At 49.3% G+C, this 24,669-nt stretch overlaps 3 long non-coding RNA genes across 3 annotated transcripts; all 3 read right to left on the bottom strand.

Moving 5' to 3' along the window:
• Positions 1–6,580: 6,580 nt before the first annotated feature.
• On the bottom strand, positions 6,581–9,466 carry LOC141579676 (uncharacterized). Its single transcript, XR_012511538.1, has 3 exons — positions 8,867–9,466; positions 8,105–8,214; positions 6,581–6,710 (listed from the first exon to the last, which is right to left on the bottom strand). It is a non-coding gene; the product is annotated as an uncharacterized LOC141579676 (long non-coding RNA).
• Positions 9,467–10,383: 917 nt separating this feature from the next.
• LOC141579675 (uncharacterized) lies at positions 10,384–11,688 on the bottom strand. Its single transcript, XR_012511537.1, has 3 exons — positions 11,384–11,688; positions 10,899–11,025; positions 10,384–10,497 (listed from the first exon to the last, which is right to left on the bottom strand). It is a non-coding gene; the product is annotated as an uncharacterized LOC141579675 (long non-coding RNA).
• A 2,731-nt stretch (positions 11,689–14,419) lies between these two features.
• Positions 14,420–23,466, bottom strand: LOC141579674 (uncharacterized). Its single transcript, XR_012511536.1, has 4 exons — positions 23,331–23,466; positions 18,284–18,365; positions 14,904–14,990; positions 14,420–14,556 (listed from the first exon to the last, which is right to left on the bottom strand). It is a non-coding gene; the product is annotated as an uncharacterized LOC141579674 (long non-coding RNA).
• Between the last annotated feature and the right edge of the window lie 1,203 nt (positions 23,467–24,669).

Genomic DNA, 24,669 nt, shown 5'->3' with positions numbered 1-24,669 from the left:
GGTTCAAGGCACTTATGAATGACTTTTTCTTTTTCTTCCTTAGCCTTTCTGCATTCAGTATGTCTGGTGGATTATATGAATCCTTTTTATTTGTTCTCCTGCACTAATCTTTAATAATATATCATGGGTTTAAAACGCTAACTGATAGACAATTTAGAAGACAGAAATCCTCTAAGATTTTTGTCCTAAAATATCTGTCATGCATTTTGCCATGTACAGTAACATGTCACAGGTGGCTACCCTGTGGCCGGGGAGGGACATGATTCTGCCATCACACTCCCCTCATTTTCACCAATGTGCTGATCACCTAACCAAGGCTCTATGCTCCCCGCTTCACTCACTTCCTCCTCCTTTCCATTGACTACCCTGTTCCCATCACTTCCTTCATTCAGCACATCAGGATTTCATGACCACATTCTTCTCTAAATGGAAAGGGTATCTTGAATCTAATGTCTGACAACTCTTCTTACTGTATATGCACACACTGACCTGCACAGAACCCCGTCCAGCTCTTTATTTTCCTAGAATCTCCCAGAGGAATCAGTTCCATGATGATGGTAATGATGATGATGATATTGACAATGATGACAGGGACCTCTCAAGGATTCTGATAAAGAGGGAATCAATAAAGGGAGGGAATCATTGCAAAATTGCCCCAGAGACAGGCTTAAAAGTAAATAACTTCTATAGTGTTTAATGAAATTGCCTAATATTTAACTATTTTTAAAAATTTATATCGCTGAATTTAAAATTTTAACGGGAATTCTCATTCACCAGTAACCAAGATTCAACTCTAGGACCAAAGTCTAAAGATTTTGATCTTCTAACAAATTGTCCACTAGCCTTTTAAACACGTGACCCTTTTAAAAAGCTTAGTGCTGGGCTGAAAATAAGCAGGATTCATATAATCTCACCAGACACAGTGAATGTGGAAAGACTAAGGAAGAAAAACAAAAAGCCCTTCATAACGTCTTGAACTTCACGTTGCTCACAGGAGAAAATGTTTGCCAAGTTGAGTGTCACATCAACATGACGCCTGAGTGGGATGGGGAAGCTGATCTTCCTCATCAGACATTTATCCTGATTTGTTAGATGCCAACACAGTTTCCTCATTTGATTTGCTTCTAACAAGTATGGAAGAATTTACGTTCTACCAAAAGCAGTCTAAACATTTTCCCCTGCTGTCAGGTCTCTGGACTGAATGTCTCCACAAGAAGGACATGAATATGCTTCATAGGGAATTCTTCCTGAGAAGCAACAGGATTTTCGAGGGCAGAACTGCAGGCCCCCCATGGAGGGCTGGAGGAGGGCTACAGGGGGCACTGGATAAACAGCAGGAGTGGGTTCAGATACTACCACTCAGGTCGCCAAAGACAGCATTGCTATCTCTGAGGATATGACATTCTCCCAAAAGTTCCATGAGTGAAGGTACCTGTGAACACTAAGCAGGTTGTTAAGAAACAGCAGCACATAATTTGCGTCACAACTCAATTACAGTATGTTTTGATATTTGGAAAATAATTAGCCCATTGTCCTTTGAAACTGCAGCAGTAGCAATAGAAATAAAAAAGGCTGAGCCGTCTTGTAGACAACAATCAATAAACAATTCTAAATCTGCAGGATTCCTTGACGATATGCAAGCAATGAGCTAGATGTATCTTGCAGATACTTCTTACTGCAGGGCGCTCTCCTGCAAAGCATAGAACTAGTTTTCTCAGCAGACAGAGGGAACCAAGTCAAGATTCCAAATCTTGAGAGATTTACTATATGGCAGGAAAGATCACACAATTACATCCAGCTAAATATGAATAAATGTAATCAAATATTATCAAATGTGATTGGAGCACAGATGAAACAGAAATTCCTTTCACCTGGATCTAGAGAGACTTCTTCAGAAAATGTGGCTTTGGAGATGGCCAAAGATATGGGTTGAATTTTGGCAGAACAGGATGTAAGGAATTTTAAAACTGATTCTAAAATTCATATAAAAATACAAAGGATCCCAAATATCCAAAACAATTTTGAACAAGTAAAACAAAGTTGGAAGACTTGCACTATCTGATTTTCAGCTTTTTTTTTTTTAAACTACAGTAATCAGAATGTATGGTGTTGGTGTAAAACAGGAAAATAGAATAATGGAGCAGAATAGAATGTTCAGAACTAAACCAACACTTATATTGACAATTGATTCTCAAAAAGGATGTAGTGGAGAAAGGATCTTTTCAACAAGTGGTGCTGGAAGAATTAGAGAGTGATATGCAAAAAAAAAAAAATGAACTTTGATCCACACCTCAGAAAATATACAAAAATTATCTCACAATGGATCATAGATCTTAATAGGAAATCTAAAACTACAAAACAGCTAGGAGAAAAAGCATAGGCTTAAGCTTTATGACCTTGGGTTTGGCAAATATTTCTTTGCTATGACACCAAAAGTATAATCTATTTTAAAAAGAAACTGATAGAGTGAACTTTATCAAAATGAAGACTCTTCAAAGCTGTTCTAAACCCTGCTAAGCAAATGAAAAGACAAGCTATAGACAGAAGCTATTTGCAGATCATATATCTGATAAAGGTCTCTCTTTGTATCTGATCCAGAATAAAGAGGTCTCAAAACTCAATAATAATGCAAACACCTGAATGAATAAATGAGGCCAGAAAACACACTTCAGTAAAGATATCCAGATGGATAATAAGCATATGAAAAGATGCTGATTAAAGATGCCATTAGTCATTAGAGAAATGCTTTTAAAAACCACAGTGAGATACTAGTACACATACATACAAGAATGAATACGATTAGAAAGACCGACCTTACAAATTGCTGGTAAGGAAGTAGAGCAAGCAGAGCTGATACACACCACAATGAATTTACAATAGTACAACCATTTTGGAACAGTCTTTAACAGTTTCTTTAAAAAAGGTAAATACCTATCTACCATATAACCCAGATATTCCTCATCTGGTGCTTTAGAAAAGAAATAATATGTCCATATAAAGACTTGTAACCAAATATTCACTGCAATTTTATTTATAATAGCTCAAGTTGTAAATAACCCATGCATCCATCAAGAAGTAAATGGAGAAACAAATGATGGTCTATCCAAACACTGCTCACAACAAACTCTTCAGTAAAAACTCAGCACAAAACAATACTCTGCTATAAGAAAAATAAGCTATTAATACAGCAACACAGATGACTCTCAAAATAATTACACTGAATGAAACAAGTCAGACAACATAGAGTAGATACTGCATTAATCCATTCATACAACGATGTTGAAAATGCAGACCAATATGTTGTGATGGAAAGCAGATCAATGGTTTCCAGGGGAAGAGATGGGGAGGGAGGGAGGGACAACAAATGGCAGGAGAGAAGCTTTGTGGGTGATGGGTATGTTCACTCTCTTGAATGTGGTCATGGTTTCTTGGGGATATACTTATGTCAAAACGTATTAGCTGTACACTTTATACGTGTGAAAATTACTTTGCCAAGTATACCTCAAAGCTGTTTTAAGAAAAAAGGCACTTCAGTCCTGATCCACCTCAGCGCCTGATTGGAGCGACATGATCAGTCCCTCACCCTGTTTGCCTAACAGGAAGGTAGAAAACCTCTCACGGAAAATAACATATGGAATTTTCATTTGCAATGTCTGCCATGTAATAAAGAATTTCAAGACATGCAACATGTCAAGACTATATAACGGATAATATGAGAATAAGAAACATTAGACAAAGGATGCAAACCCCCAGGTGATGTAGGCATCAGAGTTACCAATAAAGGCTATAAAGTACTTTTAATATATTCAAGAAAATAAGGAAATTATGGGAGAATAGACAACAGGGTAAAGACTTTCACCAGAGAAATATACTGGAATGTATTTTTAAGAGAAATCAAACAGATACTCTAGAACTGAAGCTTTCAGCTCTGGAAACAGGTAAACAGAGCTAATTAGGATCCCTTTTAAGTAAAACTTTCAGTAATGCCGGGTAAATTACAACAACAAATGTAACACAGAGCTAACTATGGAAAGAGAAGTTCCCAGGTGACAATACAAAGAGGACACTTAAAGCCCAGAGTGGTAATCTTGTGAGCTGATGCCACCACACCCTGCAGGGAAGGGGTTTTAATCTGCACTTAAATAGAGATACAATGTCCATTTAGGAAAAAGGGTCCATACCAGATGTAGAAGACACTTCCTTTATATCTATATAGTCAGAGACAGAGATGTAAAGTGGCAGCAGAGGTCACAGTGACACAGGGCCCTGGGCCAAAGATTGTGAACACCTCTGCAAGCTGGGAAAGGTAGGAGGACGAATCCCTCCCTAGAGCCTCGGTGTGGAACGTAGCCTTGGCCACACGTTGGTTTTAGCCCACTGACAATGACTTTGAACTTCTGCACAATAGAAGAGTGAGACAATGAATGTGTATTGCTTTAAGCCACTGAGTCTGTGGTCCTTTGTTACAACAGCAAAAGGAAAGAAACTCAGGAACCAACATGAACATGAACCCCAAGCTGCCTGCTGTGCTGGCAGGAAGTTCTTTGTCTCTGATCCTGAGGGAGTCTCCTGTCTTCTGGCAGCATCCACAAACTACCTCATGCTAACTTGACAGCTTGCAGAGGGTTAAATCTTAACCCTGCACAGTTCTTGATATTTAGTTAATAAAAATGATGGTGTCATCATGGGTATTTTTCCATCTTTTAAATACCCTTCAGTCTTCTAATAAAGCTACCTCTAATTGAGAGACAGTGTAAATAGTTTTCAATCTTCATAATAAATAACTGTGGTTTTATTTGGTTATTTAAATTATGAATAATAATATTCACATTAGTAAAAGTTATTAAAATCAACATTGTTTAATGAAAATATCATTTCTTTTTGCATGAACATGTATTAACTACAATAAATGTTCCATGCTTTGTTCTACGATTTACTGTTAGAGCCTTAAAGAATAATATTTTCCTCAAAAGATATTATGGCAAAGGGATTTCTTTTGGTGGAACAGTTCCTACATCAAATCTGGTGCATGGCTCAGGCCACTGGGAACCTAGAGTTGATAGAAATTAGGAGGCATTATAAACACAAAATGATTTTTAATGAATTAAACAACTGGATGTGTGAAAACAAAGAATCCGAGAATATTCTAGTGAAATAAATGTATTTTTCAGCTTAAGCAAGACACTGGGTGAATAAATCTAAAATGAAAAAACCACCCAGAGATCAGCAGTGAGTCATGCATGCAGTGTGACTGATCAAAACCAAGTTGTTTCCAAACCAGTGTGCAGGCTTGATGCCTTCATGAATCAAGTCTGTGTGGCACCAGGTCACCTCGAATACATGTTGATGAGGTATTTATAAGCCCTTCACCATCCCAGCACAAAGCCCACACATGAGCCACAAGACCATCACCTACACATCTGCAAAACACACAGAATGGTGAATAGCACTTTTCTTGTTCAGTAGCCGGTGGCAGGGCACTGTGAGCAGACAGAGATACAGGGACACAGAGACACAGAGGCACTTCCCCTCACTCAGCTGATAACCTTCCGTGCATTCCTGGGGACAGGATTGTCATAAAATGCACCATGGATTGATCCTCCTCCTAGGAAAGGAACGGTAGGTCTGTCCTCAGGTTGGAGCAAGGGTGGCCGGAGGATCTCAGAAGAGCTGTTTCAGCACAACCAATAGAATTTTCGGCCACCGTGACCACGAGAGACAGGTCTCCTGCCATCCCGGTAGGCACTTGGGCTCCTGACAAAAGCTGGGCTCAGTAAAGGCTTGAGTAGAAGGCACAGACCTGAGGGTTGCCCCAGCAAGAGACAGGAGGTAGGGCCTGGTTTATACTGCTCTGGGTGTATCCCAGCCTCATCCGAATACGAAATCAGAAATTTGCAAAACAGCAGAGCTGGGATGGATCATCTACTCCAGACTCCTCACCTTACAGTTTAAAGGGTGGCAGCCCTGGGAGGCAAAGCAACGTGCTAAAGGCAGAACGTGGAAGAGGCAGCGCGAGATAAAATGAACCGTGCCAACCCCTGTTCAAGGATGCTGACACTGAGTGTGGGGCCAAGGTTTCCAATGAGGAGAATGAGACAGTGTAAATACTTTGTTCCCCCCAAAACCCCAAATATTTTTTAATGGCACAAAACTCACCTTAACTAGCTCTCTTCTGAGGGGGCTCTCTTCTGCTTCTTCGTCTTTCTGTCTGTCTCCATTTCTCTCTCTCAGACAAAAACACATACAATTTTGTGAAAAGGGAATTCCTGCCATACAAAGACAAAATTCATATCTTCAAAAATACACCTGACAATGCACGTTTCTCAATTCAAGTCTTTGTGTGGGGTCTGGGCAACTGGCTTATTTTCTAGAACATTCGGTGGTTCGAAAATCAGATCATCATCCCCAAAGGAAGAGTTCTGGTCCGTGTTGATGAAGTTGGGGATGTCACATTTCATGAGCAAGTTCGGCTCCTCCTCTGGCCACCTGCTGCATCTGATGGCTTCCTGGAGCCGAACATCACTGTCAAGGGCTATGGTTGGGATACGAGCTTTGGCCTTGTCGAAGAGTCCCACTTCATTGACGTAGCTGTGAAAGATGGACCTAGATTCGTCATTGACCTGCCAGAGAACATCTTGGGCACCAGCGGTCTCCCAAAGTCTGACACAAATCTGTTCAGTCTGAATCTGTTCTCGGGAGACTCTGCATTGCTATAAAGAAAACCAAAATAAAATATCGCTCACACTCTAGCTCGGTGACCTGAAGAATCATAGTTTTTGCCATCTACTGAGAGCAAACCCCTGCAGAGAGCATGCTGACAAGCACTGGAAGTGAAAGACATCACTTCTGAACACATACAATTACACCCAAGGCAAAAGTCTCAAGTGAGGGCCCTTGGAAAATCCTGAAAAGACATCGCTCCCTGAGAATCCTCAATATTGGTGTCTCGCACACCAGTGTTTCTCAGTGGGACACTCAGATCATCTTCATCAGATTTAGTTAAAGTGCTTCTTATAATGCAGAATTCTGCTGTGCACACCCTCAGAGTCTCAGAGGTAAGGACGGGTAGTCTGTATTTTCATAGCCACCAAGATCACTAAACATGCTCAGGTTTAGCACCGCGGTCTACATCGGGTCACCTGAGCATCGACAATGCTGTCTCATGTGGTGGGGTGGCCATGTGTGTCAGGGTGCTGTCCTTCCCACGTGACTCCCCTGATTCTCAAAACTCACAGTGCAGCCCCATTGGGCAAGAAATACTACCATTTCACAATGCATACTCAAGGCGCCCGACTGACAGATACAATCAGTGATAGGAGAGGGGACAAAACTCAGCTTCCTGATACCTTCTTTCACTTACTGTGGGACAAATGATCAATTCAATGGTAATAAATTAGTGAGTGAGTGAATAAGATGACTCGTTATTCCCACGAGTGCCTGGAAGAGCGAGCCTGGGCACACTGAGAACCGTAACAGCCCATCTACGTAATTGCCATCCTCCCCAGATCTATGTAAAGGTTACTACCACGCAGGCAGTGTCTCCTGAAGGGCAAGAATCATGTCTGAACACACTCTCAAATCCAGAACAGAACCTGACAACAATTAGGCTCTGGAGTCTGTGTTTAGCGAGTGTGGAATCTCAGTGATTTCAGCTCTTAGACCTTGCCTTCCCATCCCACCCCTCATGATATGGCCCCTAAGACCAGTTCTTTCAGGGCTGGGGCCACGGAACCCATTTACAGGACTGGAAGAATCTGATCATATAAACCATCCCCCAGATTATCATCAAGTATCACCTGCATTTCAGGGATCAGTAATTCCAGAAGCTTTGCAGTTCAGGCAGCTGAGGGATTTTTATATCAGCTCTGTCTTCTACTGTGACTGCCTGGGTGATATCCGACAAGGAATTCTCAAAAGCCTGAGCTTTTCCTTTCAGGAATAATCTAATTAACAAATCTCGCTGACCACTCAACCAATGTGATGTGAAGATCAATGATTTACACAGGAGTACAACATTCACTAGGTCGTGGATTTAGAATCAGAGAAAAATCATTTGAGAAAGATTGACAGAATTTAGCTTTAATGCAAATTTAAGTATTCTTACCTTTCAGTAAATCATCTTCCCCTACTTATCACTTCACCCAAGTTTAAAAGATATTTGAGAACAGGGATGAGTGTGCCAGCAATCTGTGACCCAATAACCTAAAATGTCACCTAGGAAAAAGAGAGGAGTAACACATTTTTAAAAAGCATGGTGAGGATGGCGGGGCCATCCCCCAACTCCACACTAAGGAGCTCTGAGTAATAGCTTTCCTGCCTGCCTGGAGCATCAGCTGATGTGAAAACCCACCCAGAAACCTCACTGTCCAGCAGCTCTTCCGTAACACAGGCTACACTTCCTCAGAATTAAGAATTGGGTCAAGTAACCCCTTCGCTGAAGAATAAAGACAAAGGAGAACAAGAGGTTTCTGCCCCTCCCCAGGGGAGAGCCCAGACCTTGGGCTGCATGCACTGCACCCACCTCCCAGGAGAAGAATTAACTGGAGAAGGTCTTTCTGCGAAACTGGGGCAGCAAAGTTTGAGATGGGAACAAATTGACCAGCTGGCCAGGGACAGCCCCCTTCGTCGCTGCCTTGGCAGCTGCCTCCTCCCCCTCAGCACATCCTGCCCACCTCCAGTGGCTAAGCTGTCAGGGAAACTGTGCTTTGGGACCTGGGGCAAAAGAGGCTGCCCCCAGGCCAAGCTGCGGAAGAGATGGGAGCTAAACCACCAGCTCCCAAGCGGCAGGCTCCATACCCCCGCCAACACCCCGCCGCCCCCTCACCCTACTGCAACCCCGGGGCAATATGACCCGGAGAAACGTGACCTGGGAACGAGGGTCGGCCACGTCAGGCCTCCAGAGAGATGGGAGCTTATCCTCCACCTCGCCAGGGGCAGCCCCTCTCTCCTCTCCAACACCTGATCTCACCGCGCCCACCTCCCAGGAGCAACCTGACCGGGTGTGGGGTGTCAGGCGAATCTTGCGCGGGAGAGGCCATCCCCAGGCCAGGTCAGTGGAGAGGAGAAGAAGTGGCCCCATTAGGCGGGGCAGCCGGACATCGCAGCTGCCTCTGCACTTCGACCGCATCGCGCCCTTCTCCCAGGAGCAAGCTGACCTGGAGACGGGCATCCGGCTTCTTGGGCAGCAGAGGACGCCCCCAGGATTGGCAGCGGGGAAGAGGAGAGCAAATTGACAGGCTCAGCGCTGCAGGTCTTCTACCCCCGCCGTCGCCACCCCCGCACCTTAAAGGCACCGCCAAGGGCACCCCTCCCCCAGCAGGTTGAATGGGACAGGTGTGTCTGGTGATCTGGGGGAGGAGAGGCCACTCCCACACCAGGCAATCGGGGAGACGGGAGCCAATCCACCAGCTCCCCAAGGCAGCCACCTACCCCCGCAACAGCCACCTCTCTTGACCCCTGACCTCACGGTGGCCTCCTCTAGGGAGCAGGCTGACCTTGAGATGGACATCCGGCGAACTTGGGACAACAGAGACCGCCCTCAGGGCAAACCATGGGGGGAAATGGGAGCAAATGGACCGGCTCCATGGGAAAACCTGCCGCTGCTGCCACCACCCCCAACGTACCACGCCCGCCTCCCGGGGTCAGGCCGACTAGGATACACGTGTCCCGTAACCCAGGGCAACAGAGACCGCCCCCAGGACAAGCCGCGGGGAAGATGGGAGCAAATGGGCCCGCTCCCCCGCTGCAGGCCCCCGATCCCCGCCACCCGTGCACCCTGACTACCCTGCCTCACGCCCCCAGCAGGCAAAGTGGGACAGGGGTGTCCGGGGACCTGGCGCAGCAGATGCCGCCTGCAGGCCACGCGGCACTGACATGGGAGCTAATACACAAGCTACCCCGGGGCAGCCTCCCTATCCCCGCAGCCACCACCTTACCAGCCCCCTGACTGCACCGCACCCATCTCCCAGGAGCAACCTCACCTGGAGTCGGACCGCAGGCAAATCTCCGGCGGCAGAGGTCGCCCTCAGGCCAGGCCGCGCGGGACAGAAGAAATGGAGCTACTCCCTGGAACGGACCCCCTCCCCCTGCAGCCGCCGCCGCCGCCTCCCAGGGGCAAGCTCACCTGGAGACCCGCGTCCCGCCTCTACGGCAGCAGAAGCTGCCACTGGCTCCGCCGCGGGGGAGAGCTGAGCGAACTGACCGGTTTCCGCGCGGCAGTCCCCCTAACCCCGTGGGCCCCGCACATTAATGGCACCGTCCCGACTCAGCAAGCTGAGTGGGACAGGCGTGTATGGTGACCAGGGGCAGCAGAGGCCGCTCCCAGGCCCGGCAGCCGGGAGAATGCAGCTATTCCACCAGTTCGCCAGAGGCAGCCGCGCTCCGCCCCCCTGTCGCTGCCGCTGCCCCCTGACCTAACCGCCCCACCTCCCAGGAGCAAGCTTACCTGGAGTCCAACATCTGGCGAATCTCCAGCGGCCAAGGCCCCCCTAGGCCAAGCTGCAGGGAAGAGAAGAAATCGACCGGCTTGCCCGGGCAGCCTCCCACGCACCGCCGCCTCCGCCGCCCCAAACGATTGCACTAGCCTCCCGGGGTCAGGCTGACTGTGAGGATGTGCACTTGCCTTCTAATCCTGGCCACGTGAATGAGCACCTCCCTGCATCCCTACACTCCCTGCACCTCTGCACCCCTGCCACTATCTGCACTTCTGCACTGCCTGCACTTCTGCACCCCTGCACCCCCGCAACCCCTAAACTTCCTGCGCCCTCCACAGCCCCTGCACCCCTGTCACCAGTTACACTTTTGCACTGCCTACACTCCTGCACCCCTGCATGTCCCACACACCACCTCTTGGGCCTGTGGCAGAGTCTCTGCTGTTAGACCAATGCACAGGAACTCACATCTTTGCCAGTATATGATGCATCAGTGGACGTCTGGGGTTGGCTGCAGGAAGGTACATGTTCCCGGTCACTAGCCTGGGCCACTAGGGTGATCTCTCTGAGGTCACCAAGGGCGGGCTCAGAGATGCTGTTTTCCGGGAAGAGAGGAGTTGAAACAGGTCTTGAGGGCAGAGCTGTGCTCACCAGGCCGTCCACGCTTCATGTTTTACACAGGGCTTCGGAGAAGTGAAATGGATCCAGCCAAGTAAGACCGGCCTGCTGTACGCCCACCTCAGTCCTGGGCTTTGAGTCAGACCGACTGGCTCCCACCCTCACGGCCCAGTTTTGGTACCTGAATGTTCCCTTTGAGGCATCCCATCAGTTCTCATGAAGAAGTCTGGCTGCTTCCACCCCATGGCCCTCCCTCCTGTGCTGGCCTCAGGAAGTTTCCTTATTTGGGGAAGAAGGCAGCCCACCCCCTACCCCACCCCTCACCATGCTCTCACCCAGGCTGCTGCTCTCTCTGCCCATCAGAGTCTGGAAAGCCATCCCTCTTCAGTTATGTCCCTTCTGAGATGGACTTGCTTCCACTCAATTCTAGGCGAGGATGCACCATGGAATGCACTGGGTAAGAGAACCAAAATAAATACTTTCTTCTGTGAGGTTTTCTGTTTATCTACTGGGATGGGCTGTGTGTAGTTTGCTACAGCTATTGGTGTGAGAGGCTAAAACAGCCTGTGTGTCCTTGTTTTCATCTCCCCGCTGTCTTTGGGTTTTCCCTTGACACTCCTGAGACATTTACTTCTTTTAGTTTTATTCCTGTTATTACACAGGGGCCCTACTGACATGGAGGTAAGGTGTTGGGGGATCAGGACAGAGCAGGGCATCTGTAGTCCTGTGATTAGTTCTCATTGAGCCTATGCCCTGAGCTGTGACCTCCACAAGTGTGTCTCTTTCCCCCCACCCCAATTTGGGTGAGACAGATGGGATTTCCCTTCTCCCAGGTTGGTTAGGCTCTGGTAAAATAATTTCTCATTAAAAAAACAAACAAACAAAAAACAACTTCCCCAAATGAAACAGAATGTTTTGGGTATATTTCAATAGAGTTATTTTCTCCTTTCCAGGCAGGAAGCATGAGGAGTTATCCTCTGAGGCCTTCATTCTGAGAACAGGACACGGTCCTGGAGGTAAAATGCATGAAAAAGAGCAGGGGGCCCCTCTGACTGGCCCCCTGGAGTTGTCACACTCGGACTTCCCCACGCTGAGACTTCCACTGGCCTCAGGGACCTGTTAAATCTGCCTGCCCTGGGGGTTGTTACAAAAGCGGGTTCTGCCCTGGGAGCTGTGACTCGCCAAGCCTGCCTGGCTGCCTCTCTGTGTTGGGAGCAGATTTTCCCCTCATTTTTCTGGGATCTAAGAAGTACAGTGGGATTGCAGCTCCCTCAGCTCTGGTGTTGTTTTCAGGACAGAAGGAGCAATTTCTGAGCTCCACAAGAGCTGGAACAAAGGCTGGAATCCTCCCCTCCTCTGCCTCCGTGCAATAAGTGGCTGTGGTTCTAGCCGAGTTTCTGAAGATGTGGATTTAAACACACACATCCCAGCCCCTACAGGAGCACACAGTCCCATAAATCCCCCCAGTTTCCACTGGTAACTACTGAGCTGATGGGGACACGGGTTTCGGGTCCACAGAGGCCTGACTGCACTACTTGCTCCGTGGCCTATTAACGTGGTTGCTCTGGGTCTTGTCTGAAGTGGCTTGCTTACCGCACCTGGTACATGGGAAACACAAAATAAGTTCTAGAAACTTCACTTTTTCTCCCTCCAGGGCCTTCAAACATAGAAAGTATTAAGTGAACTCAGACGGCCTAGTCACCGCAATGAGGTCCGTCCAGCCTGGCTCTCCTGAGTGATGGGCACTGACTTGCACCTTAACTCGGAACAGTAGGGGAACCGCCTTCTTCTAACTGGGCCTCTCCCCACACCGGGCACGCCCTCAGCTGAGACGGTGTCAACTCCCCCATTGAGGTGTGTGCTGGTGGCTTCAGTGTGACCTGGCCCTGCCGGGATATGAACCTGCAGTGAGTGAGGTGGAGGGTCGGGTGGAGAGGGGTCCCTTCTGGGGTGGCAGGGGGCCCGGTAGCACCCAGCCCGGCCTGGTGCCTGGGGCTCCCTAACACCTCCTACAGCTCCTGGGTTGGCTCCGGTCCTGGCCAATCCATACACCCTCCCAGCATCTTCTCATTAAGTCCCTTTTTGCTTTTATCAGCGAGAGGTGGCTTCTGTTGCTTGTTCAGTGAAACAGTACATAGGGAAACCAGACTATTTCTAACATCAGTAAAATACCAACCTCAGTTATCTCGCCGGGCAGACCGTGCAGCACAAAGGCCTGCAGAGGGCTGTGCGAACGGCATACGTGAAGGGTCCTCATCATCTGTCTTCAGAGATGCAGAAGCTGGTGGTTCAGGTAAAACCTCAGGGAGGGATTGAGGAATCCAAAGCTGGTTGGTTTCAAAGGCTAACAGGTCAGACCAGACCCCTGAGCTGTGGTCAGAAGCCTAGCTCAACATCACGCAGACTCAGCACCCTAAGTGCCAGGTGGGGGCGGTGGTGTTCCCTTTGCAGGCTCTCATTGGGGATTCACTGTAGTCCCTTAAATGCAGCAGAGATTCCAGCCCCCTTAGCCCCCACCCTGCGTGTTCCATGACACAAATCCCGGGAGTGTTTAATTTTCATCTTTGTTTAGGAGGATGAAGGAGGGGCAAGAGGAGACATAAATTCATACTGACTGACACAAGGTCACAGCCAGTACCTCCTCCTTGGAGAGATATGTGCTCCCAAAATGGTGGCTGGGGGGCTGGGCGGAGACCCTCCACTGGTCCCAGAGGGACCCCCTCATCTGGCCACAACTGATGGGTTGGACAACAGATCCAGAGGGAGACAGAGCATCTTTCCTGGGAATTTGGAACTGACACACAGAAATCAAGTTCACTCATCTGGGGATTGGCGAGGGTGAGGGGCGGTGGTTGGAAGTCAAATGAAACCAGAGCATGAGAGAAAGTTAGAAGTGAAAGAGAGAGAGACAGAGAGACTGAGCTTGTGAGAGCAAATAGTCAGAAAGAAGGAAAACAATCAGGGGACAGAGGAATTCCAGCTCTTGACTGTCTAGTTTGTCCTAGCCCATAAACGACCCCGCGGGATGGTTAATAAAATTCCAGTTTTGCAGATAAGGATAAAGGCTGAAAGAGGTGGGGGCTGGGTTTGGGTGCACAGTTAATTCAAGTGCCGCTGGACCCCTCATTTCCCATTGCCTGAAGGCACTGTAATCCTCACTGGGAACCCTGCGGTCCCCTGACAGCCCAGCACCCTGATCAAATGGCCCCTGCGGGAGTGGGAACCCCTCTGAGGGTGAAGAGTTCCCTGAACCGAGATGCCATGCATCAGCAGGCTCCTGCACACCCCAGGTTAACATCTCCACAGCTGTGCAGTCTCCCGACCCACTTCCCTCCCTGCCAGGCACCCCTTCCTTACCACCGAGTGTACTTCAGGAATTCAGACACAGGGATGCCCAAAGCAACACGAGCCCACCGGCTATACAAACAGCAGACTCCCAGCCCCACCTGGGTTCCGAGGGGACAGTAGGCGTCCTCAGCTTCCATGTGTCTAAGACAATCTTCTTCAGCTGGTGGTTATAGAGAAAAATAAAAGGTCCAAAACATAGTTCAGTGAGGAATTCCTCCAAGGACCTGACTCCAGAGACTACAACCAGGGGTCCCTACCCCCCGGACTTGGGGTGAAGGTGGATTATTGATCAGCACAACCTCCGGTGGCCCAGCTCCTCAACTTGGCTGCCCAGAGTGGGCTGGGGGAATGGATAAAGCCAGGGCACTCAGGAAGAGCACAGAGGACCTGATCTCCCCTCTCCGCACTTGTAAACCCTTCCTCAAATCTCAAGGCATCTGACAGAGAGCAGCCACCACAATAAGGAGATGCTCCCATCTCTTCACTCACTCCAGTCTGTTCACTTACGTGCTGAGCATCCACTGGGTCCCAGGACATGACACATAGGATGGCCGATGGGACAGGCTTGGTCCTTCACCCTGGACCCTGTTCAATCTGATGGAAGAATGATCACTCATAAAGAGTTTCTCAAAATTATACAGAGACCAAAGACAAACTGTAGAGTGAACCAAATTTAAAAATATATATGAAGATCCCCCAGTCTCCCCGCCTAAGGTTAACAGCATAAAGCAAAAAGATCTTGCCTTTGATCACCAAGGAAGTTGTCACCCCCTCTCAGGTGGAAAGGACAGTTATTCTTTGAGCAGGACACAGAAGTGCTTCATCGGATTGGACCAGGGCATCTACAGTCATTCAGCAAATATGTATAAGCTCCTACTACGTACGGGAATCTCCTAACTAGACCAATTCACAAGGTTCTCGGGCTTTATCAGTCAACAAAATAGACATGACTCCCCATCACTGGGGGCTCAGAGTTGTAGTAGAGGAAACAGGCAGCATGTTGGGGGTAGTAAGAGCTTGGAAAAATTAAAAAAAAAAAAAGAGTGATATGAGCAAACTCCGGTGATGGCGGTGGGGTGGGAGGCAGGCAGGAGGGAATAAGGCAATCCTGGCAGATCTCACGGAGTAATGAACTTGAAGCAGAATAGATCCGGAGGAAGAAGGAAGAGCCGGAGCCAGAGGCCCCCTGAGTGAGGGGGAGAGTGTGGGCAGAGAGGCAGAGCACGCCGGGTCCTGAGGCCTTTGTGACGACTTTGGCTCCTAATGAAATGATGACCCGTTTAGTGAGTTTTGAGGGGAGGGGTGATATAGTCCAACTTAAGCTTTTGTGTTTGTGTTTTTTTGTGGGAGGTAATTTATTTATTTTAATGAAGGTGCTGGGGATTGAACCCAGGATCTCTTTTTTTTTTTTAACATTTTTTATTGATTTATAATCATTTTTGAACCCAGGATCTCTTGCATGCTAAGCATGCGCCCTACCACTGAACTAAACCCACCCCATCAATGTATGCTTTTGCAGGCTCCCTCTGACTCTGTGTGGATGAGAGATTGTAGGAAAGCAAAGATGGAAACAGGAGGCTATTGGTGTCCAGGAAGGGCTGAAGGTGGCTCTTAGGAGGGCGGGGAGCAGGGAGCAGGTGGTTAAGAAGACAGAATACCCAGAATTTTCTAACAAGCTGGATTTGCTGTCTGTGTGTGTAAGAGAAAGACAGAAAGAACATTGTTCCAACATCTGGACCTGGACAATGGGAGGGATGTCCTCTCCATCCACAAGGGATGGGACAAGGTGGGGCTGAGCAGGTGGAAAGGGGCTGGTATCAGCTCAGTTCTTCAATGTCATGGTTAAGGTGTGTATTACATATTGCCACAGAAATGCCTAATAGGTAGAGGAGTCTGTTTTCTTTTTCTTTTTAACATTTAAAAAATATAATTTAAATGTATTAATTGTATTATGTGAATGATTTGGGAAGTTTGTTTCATGCCAAGGTATATGTTATATATAGCCAAATGGAAAATATATCAGAAAGGGGAGAAATGAGGGCTTTCACGTAAACTGACTGTCCATAACGTAGGTAAAATTTCAATAAAACCAGTGTTCAGTGCAAAAACCTCATCTTGGTGTTACATAAAAATAAATGAAAAAGGACTATGTTAATATATCATTATTTCATGTTACATAATAGCCCCAAACAAACACACTGATTAACTATGAGGCTTGTAGAAATGCTATTCGCTTTTTTCACATAAATACAGAAATGCAGAAAGGTTCTAAGGTAGAATAAGCATCTTAGTGGAAATAATACAGATTTGAGCATTTTACATGATATATATATTTACTGATACAAAATTTGGAAAAGTAATTACATAGTAGAACATATGTATGAATGTGAAAGCAAGATTAATGAAAGAAAAAGAATGTGAGTCTCAGGGATAAAGGTCCAGATGGAAAGGGCAAATCAGGGAGTTTTGGAGAAATCGAGAAATTGATGGCATGCCAATTTCCAAGGCTGGGTTGCTTCCACCAAAGGAATAGCAGAGAGAGAGATGAGAGGCCCAGGAGCCAACCCTGGGGCACACCCACAGTGTATGTTTGGGAAAAAGAGGAGACATTGGCAAAGGACCAGCCAGTAGACCAAAAGCAGAACACAGACAGAGCGATGGGCTGGAGTTTAAGTTAAGCAGGAACACGGGGGAGGAGGGATGGAAGAGCTGGGTCAAATGCTGCCGAGGGTCTACGCATGATGAGGACTGAAAATTGACCGCTATATTTAGCAACGTGTGGTCACTGATGCCCTTGACAGGGCAGTTTCCATAGAGCGAGGGATCAGGGGAAGAGCCAGAGTGAGTGTAAAAGGGGATGGCTCAAGAGAAGATGCAGACAGTGAGTTTAAACAACTCCTTAAAGATTTGCTGCAAAGACACAGGGTGGCAATTGGTGGGGGTGAATTAGGGTCAAGGAGTGCTGTTTGTTTCTTTTAAGAAGATGGACGTTTATATACTGATGGGAGCCAACTAGCAGAACAAAATAGATGAGGTAGTGAAAGAGAGGATGGTTTTGGGAGTGACAACCCAGAGAAGATGGGAGGGATGGGGCCCTGGGGACTTTTCGAGGAATTGGCTTTCGATGTCACCTGTAATAAGAGGTGGGGCACCGAGAGTGAGGTCACAGACAACACTAGGTGAGCGGATGTGCTGGGAGTTGCTTGTGAAACTTCTCTTCTGTTGGCTTGTTTGCTTGTTCAAAGTAGAAAAGTAACCTTACCAGCTGAGGGATGAGGAGGAAGAAAGAGTTACTGGAGCCATGAGAAGAAGATAAGAAAGAGACTTCCAGGGAGAATGGGACAGTGAAAAGAGCAGGGGGAGATGGGGGAGTGCGCTCCCAGAAAGTTACATTTTCTCTTTGACGTCCCCAAATGTGTGATGTGTGATTACCCTTCCTGCTGTCTACGAAATAAAAATTAAGTATGGTTCAGAGGAAATGCCATTTCATTCTAAGAGGCTACCTGTTTCTCAGGAATGGCCATCTTAAACTGCAAATATTACAAAAAATGTTGAAAAGATGAACCTGTGTACCTAAAATCCCCTATTTTCTATTAATCTGGTTACTATCTAATTCCCCTATCAATAACTCATAACCAATAATGCCATGATGGAGGTACACTGATGCTTAAAAGGAAATGAGATCTGTATCCTTTTCCTAAATTCCATGGCTTCCTTAATATACAGTTCCCCTTGGAATTTAGGAATGTCTGATATAAGAAGTGAGAAACAGTTTGAGAAAATCCCGGCTCAGAATTACACAGCACAACCGCATCTCAGAAGTATATACAGCCGTAAAGAATTTTAGAAGCAAAACTCCGTAACTACTCTTAAAGAATTTTGCAAACCTGGGCCTGCCCAGATGTTTCCAAACTGGAAAGGGACTCCAATCACTTGCCTGGTACCGGACCAGAGGCTGGCCAGCCTTTTCTGTAAAAGCGAGAGAGTAAATATTTTCAGTTTTGCAGATCATTTTGTTGTAACCATGCAGGTCTGCAATAAGAAAGCTAAGAGCACTGGGAGACAGGAAACAAATGGGCATGCCCACACCCTCCCTTCCACTCAGGGCAGCTTCTCTGTGATGGGCAGTTTTGCCACAATAACTTGTTTCTTTGTTTCCATTGGTTTCTTTTTTTCCACCTTACTGCTCAAGCTCAGAAATTCAGGTGGTCCTGGTCCTTCAGCATCCATGCAGAGAGAAGGCTGAGTGGGGTTGGGAACCCCACCTGCTGGAGAAGAGAGATTGCTGGGAGGGACACTACGGTGGCCACCATGACACGAGACAATCACACCTTCTGGGGTGAAAGGGAATGAAGACAAGGGAGGGACAGAGCAGTGGGACCCCTAGGTCGCCTGCCAGGCTTTCTCTCCCTCCACAGCCACCCTGGGTGCCTGGGGGGTGTTGGGATTCAGCTACGGTGATTAGGCTGAAGGGACTCAATATAAAGGACCATCCAGCTCCTCAATAGGTTCCAAACGCAGGCCCTCAATGTCCACCCTCTGAGTTTCTGGAACTCAGCTGGAAGAATAAATGAGCAGGCCAGATCCAGAGCCCAAGCCAAACACGACGGTGGTCACGTGGGGTTGTAACACCATGCTCAGTGGTAGGGGACGCCTTGCAAATCTGCAGAAATCCCTGTTCCACCTCATTCCTGGGGGAAACCCCAGATCTCCTTCTGCTCTGTCTGTTCTTCTCTTGATGCTATTGTCCTGGATGGATGCAGAGTCTTTGAACCTGGCCCTCCAAACGTACATAAGCAGCCTGTTCGATAAAACAAATTATGCACTTTTTCACATTTGCCAGTTTTTTGATTCCAGAAATTTTGCGGGACTCATTCTCACAGTCTCCTGTGCCCCCACCACTTGGTGGCCCTCTGCTCATGGAAACACCATTTCCCACAACTGCACCCTGCCTCCCAGCTGGTCAGAGGGGAAAGTCCCACAAAGACACAGGTGATTGTGAGGATCCTGTCCCCCAGCAGAAAGCCTACTCCTGGAGCCACGGACAGGGATCTGGCCTCCTGAGCCGCTCAGCTCTAATTCAAAGCCTAAACTGGGGGCCCCGAACATTGCTGACTGACTTTCTGAGTCACCTGGACTGGAGGGGCCTGATTTATCTTTCCAGGAATGGATGTAGTGCAGCCTCCATTTTCAGGGCTGATATTGACGATGGATCTAGTTCCCCCCACTGCACCGCAGGAAGGAGAGGCCCTTCCATCCCACAGCTTGGAAACCCAGCCCAGGTAAGTTCTGAAGCAGTGTATTGCTGCCAGGTCCAGTATCCCTGCAGAGTGGCCTCTGTCCCTGAATGAGCCCCTTACCTGGGCCTTTTCTGCCCTGACACAACCACACCCCAGTCTGTGCCAGAGATCTGGGGCTCTGTGTGTCCAGGGCACACAGTTGGGACCTGAGCCAGGTGTCCCCTGGGCCTCAAGGGGGAGAGGTCTGCCTCTGCATCAGGGGAAGGTGATCCCTCATGGCTGGCAGGACGCTCTCAATATGGACCTCCAGGAGCCCAGGGAGCAGTTTCCCTGCAGGTGTTAGAAGCCATCATCAGGAGGGCAGGCCCCTCTTTGTGCAGACCATCCCGCAGTGCTGGGCCCACGTGCTGACCACAGAAACCTACATGTCCCCAGGTTACCCCAGGCAACCTCACAAATTCGTCACTTGGTGACCTGGGTACCACGGGATCATTGGCCATCCCATGAGGGTGGTCCTTGCAGGCATGGACTCCAGGTGCTCCCGTTAAGAAATCCCCCTGGGTTTCTGTGGTCACAGAGCCCACACCAGAAGATTCTAGTCCTGCAGTGACCACCACAGCAGTCACCTCCCCTGTGCATGTCCAGGAACAAATGACAGCAATTTATTGCCAGGAATCGTGATGAACAAGGGGGTGGGATTCCATACTAGTTTTAGGATCCTGGTAACTCACTCTGCACCCCAAAAAGCATCCATGAGAAATGTGTTTATTGGGATATCTGTGCCCCTAGAAGAGCTGTTCCTCAGGGCTCCTGGGACCCTCCAGCCCCTCTCAAGGTTCTCAGAGCTTGGGTCTAAATTTCTATCTCCCTCCTTTGGTGTACAGCCACCTGTGTCTCGTGATCACAGGTCACTTTATTGCATGACTTGGCATGTTCTTAGTTCTCGTCCTCCACCCCTGCACTAGACTCCCACGATGTTCCCACTGACCCTTGGCTCCCTGGGTGGGTCAGGGGGCCCTAAGTCTGCACCCTTCACTCTCCTCCTCTACCCCCAACTCTGAGGCCACCCCTAGGTGGACTGGAAGGTGTTTGTAAATGAGTCTTACACAAGGACATGACTGGAGAAAGCAGGGCTCCACCCCCGGAAAGCACACCTGCTCCCTTCTCTGATGAGGACCCCACAGCCCCACATTGCCTCCAGGGGTCTACTCAGCACACAGTCCCCCAGTTCTGGGCAAGGCGTCTCCCTGGAATCCTTGCTTCCAGGCAGAGTCTCTCTGTCCTTCTGAGTTTAGAGTTGTTCCCATGTTCCTGAGCACCAAGGTGCCCAGCACAGACCCTTCACTGACCTGGAGAGACAAGGAAGATATGTGGCCACAGGTATCACAGGACACACCTGCTGGGACCCCAGGCCAAAGGGCCATCCTTCTGCCTTCTCAGGTGTGGATCCCGTGGTACCTTTTTGCAGGGGGCCCAAATGGGGAGTGGGGCCCAAAGCAGTTCATGGGGCTCTCTGGGCAGGGAAGACTTGGGCCAGGCAGCCTTGCCTGGTTTCCCTCCTGGGGCACTCTGAAAACTCCTGCTCCTCTGGCTGTGGCTGGAGGCCCCCCAAACTTCAGGGCGGGGCCCTTTCTCTCAGCCTCCACTGCCTCCAAAGCCACGCTGGAGCTGGCATGGGGAAAGAGCTTTCTTGCCCTCTTGTGGCCAAGCTGCCAGAGGTGGATGCTGCGGGGAACTGGAAAGAGTTAGCAGTTGCTCAGATGTGAGTGGTTAGGCAATTTGACACCCTGTCAACTAGCCTTAAACATTGGAAAGAGGGCTTTCCCGGGAAAGCTGGAAGTTACTTTCAGTAATTTGTTTAAAGATTTCTTTTTTTTTTCCCCTTAAAGACTCATAAAACCTCTCCCAGGTCATTCCTGGTATGGACCATTATCCAGGGATCAATCGGGAAATGCAGGAGGAGAGGGGTGGGGGTTGGGAGAGGGTAGGTGAGATCAGAGCCCACAGAGAGGAGATGCCCCTCCCAGGAGCCACAAACTGGGCAGTGGCTGCTGGCATCCAGCTCTCCTGTTCTCAGGCCCATTTCATCTGTGGGGTGTTTCCAAAAGAAACAATGGTGGAAGGGCCATGGAGGACCCCTAGACCTCCCAGAATAGACAGGGGGAGCAGAGTCACCATGCTGGCCCAGAGCTTGGAGACAGACCTGCAGTGGAGACCACAGGTCTTCTGAGAAGCCAGTTTCGAAATAAAGGCAGTATGCGCTGGAATACCCATTTCGAGCAATTGCTTCATCATAGACATGTAATTTACATAGTTCTTCTCACCACGAAACTGTGTTCCCAACACGCTACATGAATGACGGCTTCAACACACATTCATTTCTGAGATGTGAACAAGTGTAGAGCCGCTCTTTCGTCCAGCATAATGGGCATGGTTACACCTAGGAAAGCTTACCAAGATTTCTCAGCAACAGCCAATTTCGAAATAAAGGCAGTGTGCGCAGGAAAAGCCGGTTGGAGTGAGGGCTTCCCCATACACATGTAAGTTATATAGTTCCCCTCACCATGAAACGCTGTTCCCAACATGCTACATGCATGAAGGTTTTGACACACATTCAGTTCTAAGAAGTTAGCATGTGGAGAGCCGCTCTTTCATTCAGCATAAAAGGCCTGGTTACACCCAGGAAGATTTACTCAGATGTCTCAGCTGGTTCCTTCACCCAGATTCAAAATAAAGGCCGTTTTTGCTGGGAAAGCCTGTTGGAGCGTGTTCAGAGCTGTTTCGGGCTCTGTCCCAGCTGGAGGGTGCAAACCCCAACCTCCAGAATGAGGGACAAGGACCCCACCGGCCAGGTGGTGTTGCCTTTGCTGGGGAACAGTGATCTTTGGGTTAGATATTTTGCAGCTCTCTCTAAAACCTGTTTTCACTTAAGTTTGCATCCTAGTCACCAGTTTCAGGGCAACAGAAAAAGCATATCCTACATCCATTTGCACTGAAATCTTCCCAAAAGAGCAAATATTTGCCCATGAAAATACCAGCTGCTCTTCTAAGGCCCCCTAAATACCCAGCAGAGTGGCCGGTGCACTCTTGATCAGGAACAGGATGAGAGGGACCAGCGGTCTTCCAGCAGGCTTGGCCTGGTGTGGCAGCTGCGCTGTGGGTCCATGGTGGGAGGGCCATGCAGGGAATCCTGTTTGAGGGGCCTCTGTGCACGTCTGCATTATGCTCTGAGGTTTCATACAAAGCTCCAGGCATCCTAACTGGTCAGATACAGCCCCCACCCTCGGGCTGGAACCACCAGGACCTCAGTACCTGTAACAGGGACGGTGCCCGGTGTGGGGAGAGGTCATGGGACACTCCGGGGGCAGGGGTAGTGGTGCTGGGGAAGGCAGGGGGTGCAGTGAATGGTGGAGGGAGCAGGGTCCCTTGCTTGGGGGTGAGAGTTCTTGGGGAGACCACAGAGCATGGCACACACAATCCCCACCCCATACCCCAAATTCCTAGCCCCGCCAACACAGGGGCTTCTCTGAACACTCTCACCGTGGCTAGCCTGTAAGACCGCACCTAACCCGGCATCTGGAACCCCTGCCCTATCTCCCCTCTTAGGACAGATCCCGTCTCCTTGGAAACTGCCCAGCAGCGTGAATTCAAGGCCGGCAGCGGGCCTGGAGGATCTGCACTTCAGGTGCCCTACCTGGCCAGCCGTTTGTGCCTTGGCTCAGTCCTCTATCTTGCCCAACGGCAGCCTGGGTCCACGTCCGGTGCAAGGGGAGGCCGCGGAGCCCAGGCTGAGCCACACACATGGACAGGTGAGGGTGCCCCCGCCCCGCTGCCCCACCGCCCCGCAGCCCCGCCCACTGGTGGCAGCACCGCCCCAGCATCCGGCCGGCGCCAGCTGCAGGTGAGGACGTCTGCTCGGCACCGCCCGCCCCGGCCCCGCCCAGCTGCCCCATAAGCCTCCCCCCAGCCCCCGTCCTGGCCGAGCCCTGGCTCCCATTGGCTCCGCAATTTCTGCCCTCTCACGTCTAGCCTCGGGAGGACACAGACGCAAGCGCTAGAGGAGGGCCCCGCGGCGTTGCCATGGCTACATGCGCCGCGCTCTGCGCGGGCCGGTGTGAGCTTCTGGGGCGGGCAGCGGGCTCCGGAAGTGTGCAGCTACCCGGGACCATGGCGGTGCTTGCTGCTGGGGCTGGCGGCTTGCTCGCCTGGGCGACTAGTTCTTGCCTGGTCAGTCGGCGGCCGACATCCTGTCTGGGGCGACGTCCCACAGACGGTAAACGTACGGCCGCGCCGTTGGCGGGGCCAGTGGACATGGACCGGGGTTTGATCCGGGTTGGTGTGGCTGCCGGGGAGGCGCTGTGGTGCCAGGGAGCGGGTTGGGGCGGGGAGGACAGGGCTGGGGCACAGCCTCGGGCTTTCCTCCCCCTCGGGCACTGGGGCTGGGACCGCGAGTCCGGGTAGCCCTGCTTGGCCGCGGCCTCCCAGAACCCCCGGGAAGGGCAGGCGGAGGACCTGACTTTTATGAAGCGGGGCCTTATCCGGGTTTTGAAGAGCCCCAGAATCAGATGTTTGAATGGGGTGGTTTATCAGCCTTGTTTATCTGCAGGGAAATTTCAGTTCCATCCAGATGTTGGCTCCTTCGGTAAAACTCAGGAATAAGACAAGGGTCATTGTCGATTAGCAGTTATCTAGGGCTTGACTCAAAATAGACTGTGCGGGGTGTAGGGATGGTAGATGGGCCTTCCCTCTCAAAGTTGGCAGTCTTCTGGGATTAGAGGCCCCAGTTGAGGATTACATCTTCATCTGCGGTAATGGAGTTTGTGGGAACATTAACACAGAGAAGGGAGGAGTGTGGCTGCGATAACTCATTAAAGAAGCCAGGACCCTTGCCTGGCTCTTGTGTAGGAGAGTCTCGCCTAGGGTAGGGCAGCAGTTATCAAAGTGTGTCTGAGGCCCCTGAGATGCAAGACTATTTTCATAGAAACGCCGGTATGTCACCTGCCTTTTGCACACTCTTGCACTCCCGAGTTTCC

Source organism: Camelus bactrianus, chromosome 13 (genome assembly GCF_048773025.1).
Source record: "Camelus bactrianus isolate YW-2024 breed Bactrian camel chromosome 13, ASM4877302v1, whole genome shotgun sequence".
Taxonomy (NCBI): Eukaryota; Metazoa; Chordata; class Mammalia; order Artiodactyla; family Camelidae; genus Camelus; species Camelus bactrianus.
Note: the sequence above shows the minus strand (reverse complement) of the source record. Positions and strands in the feature narration are given on the sequence as shown.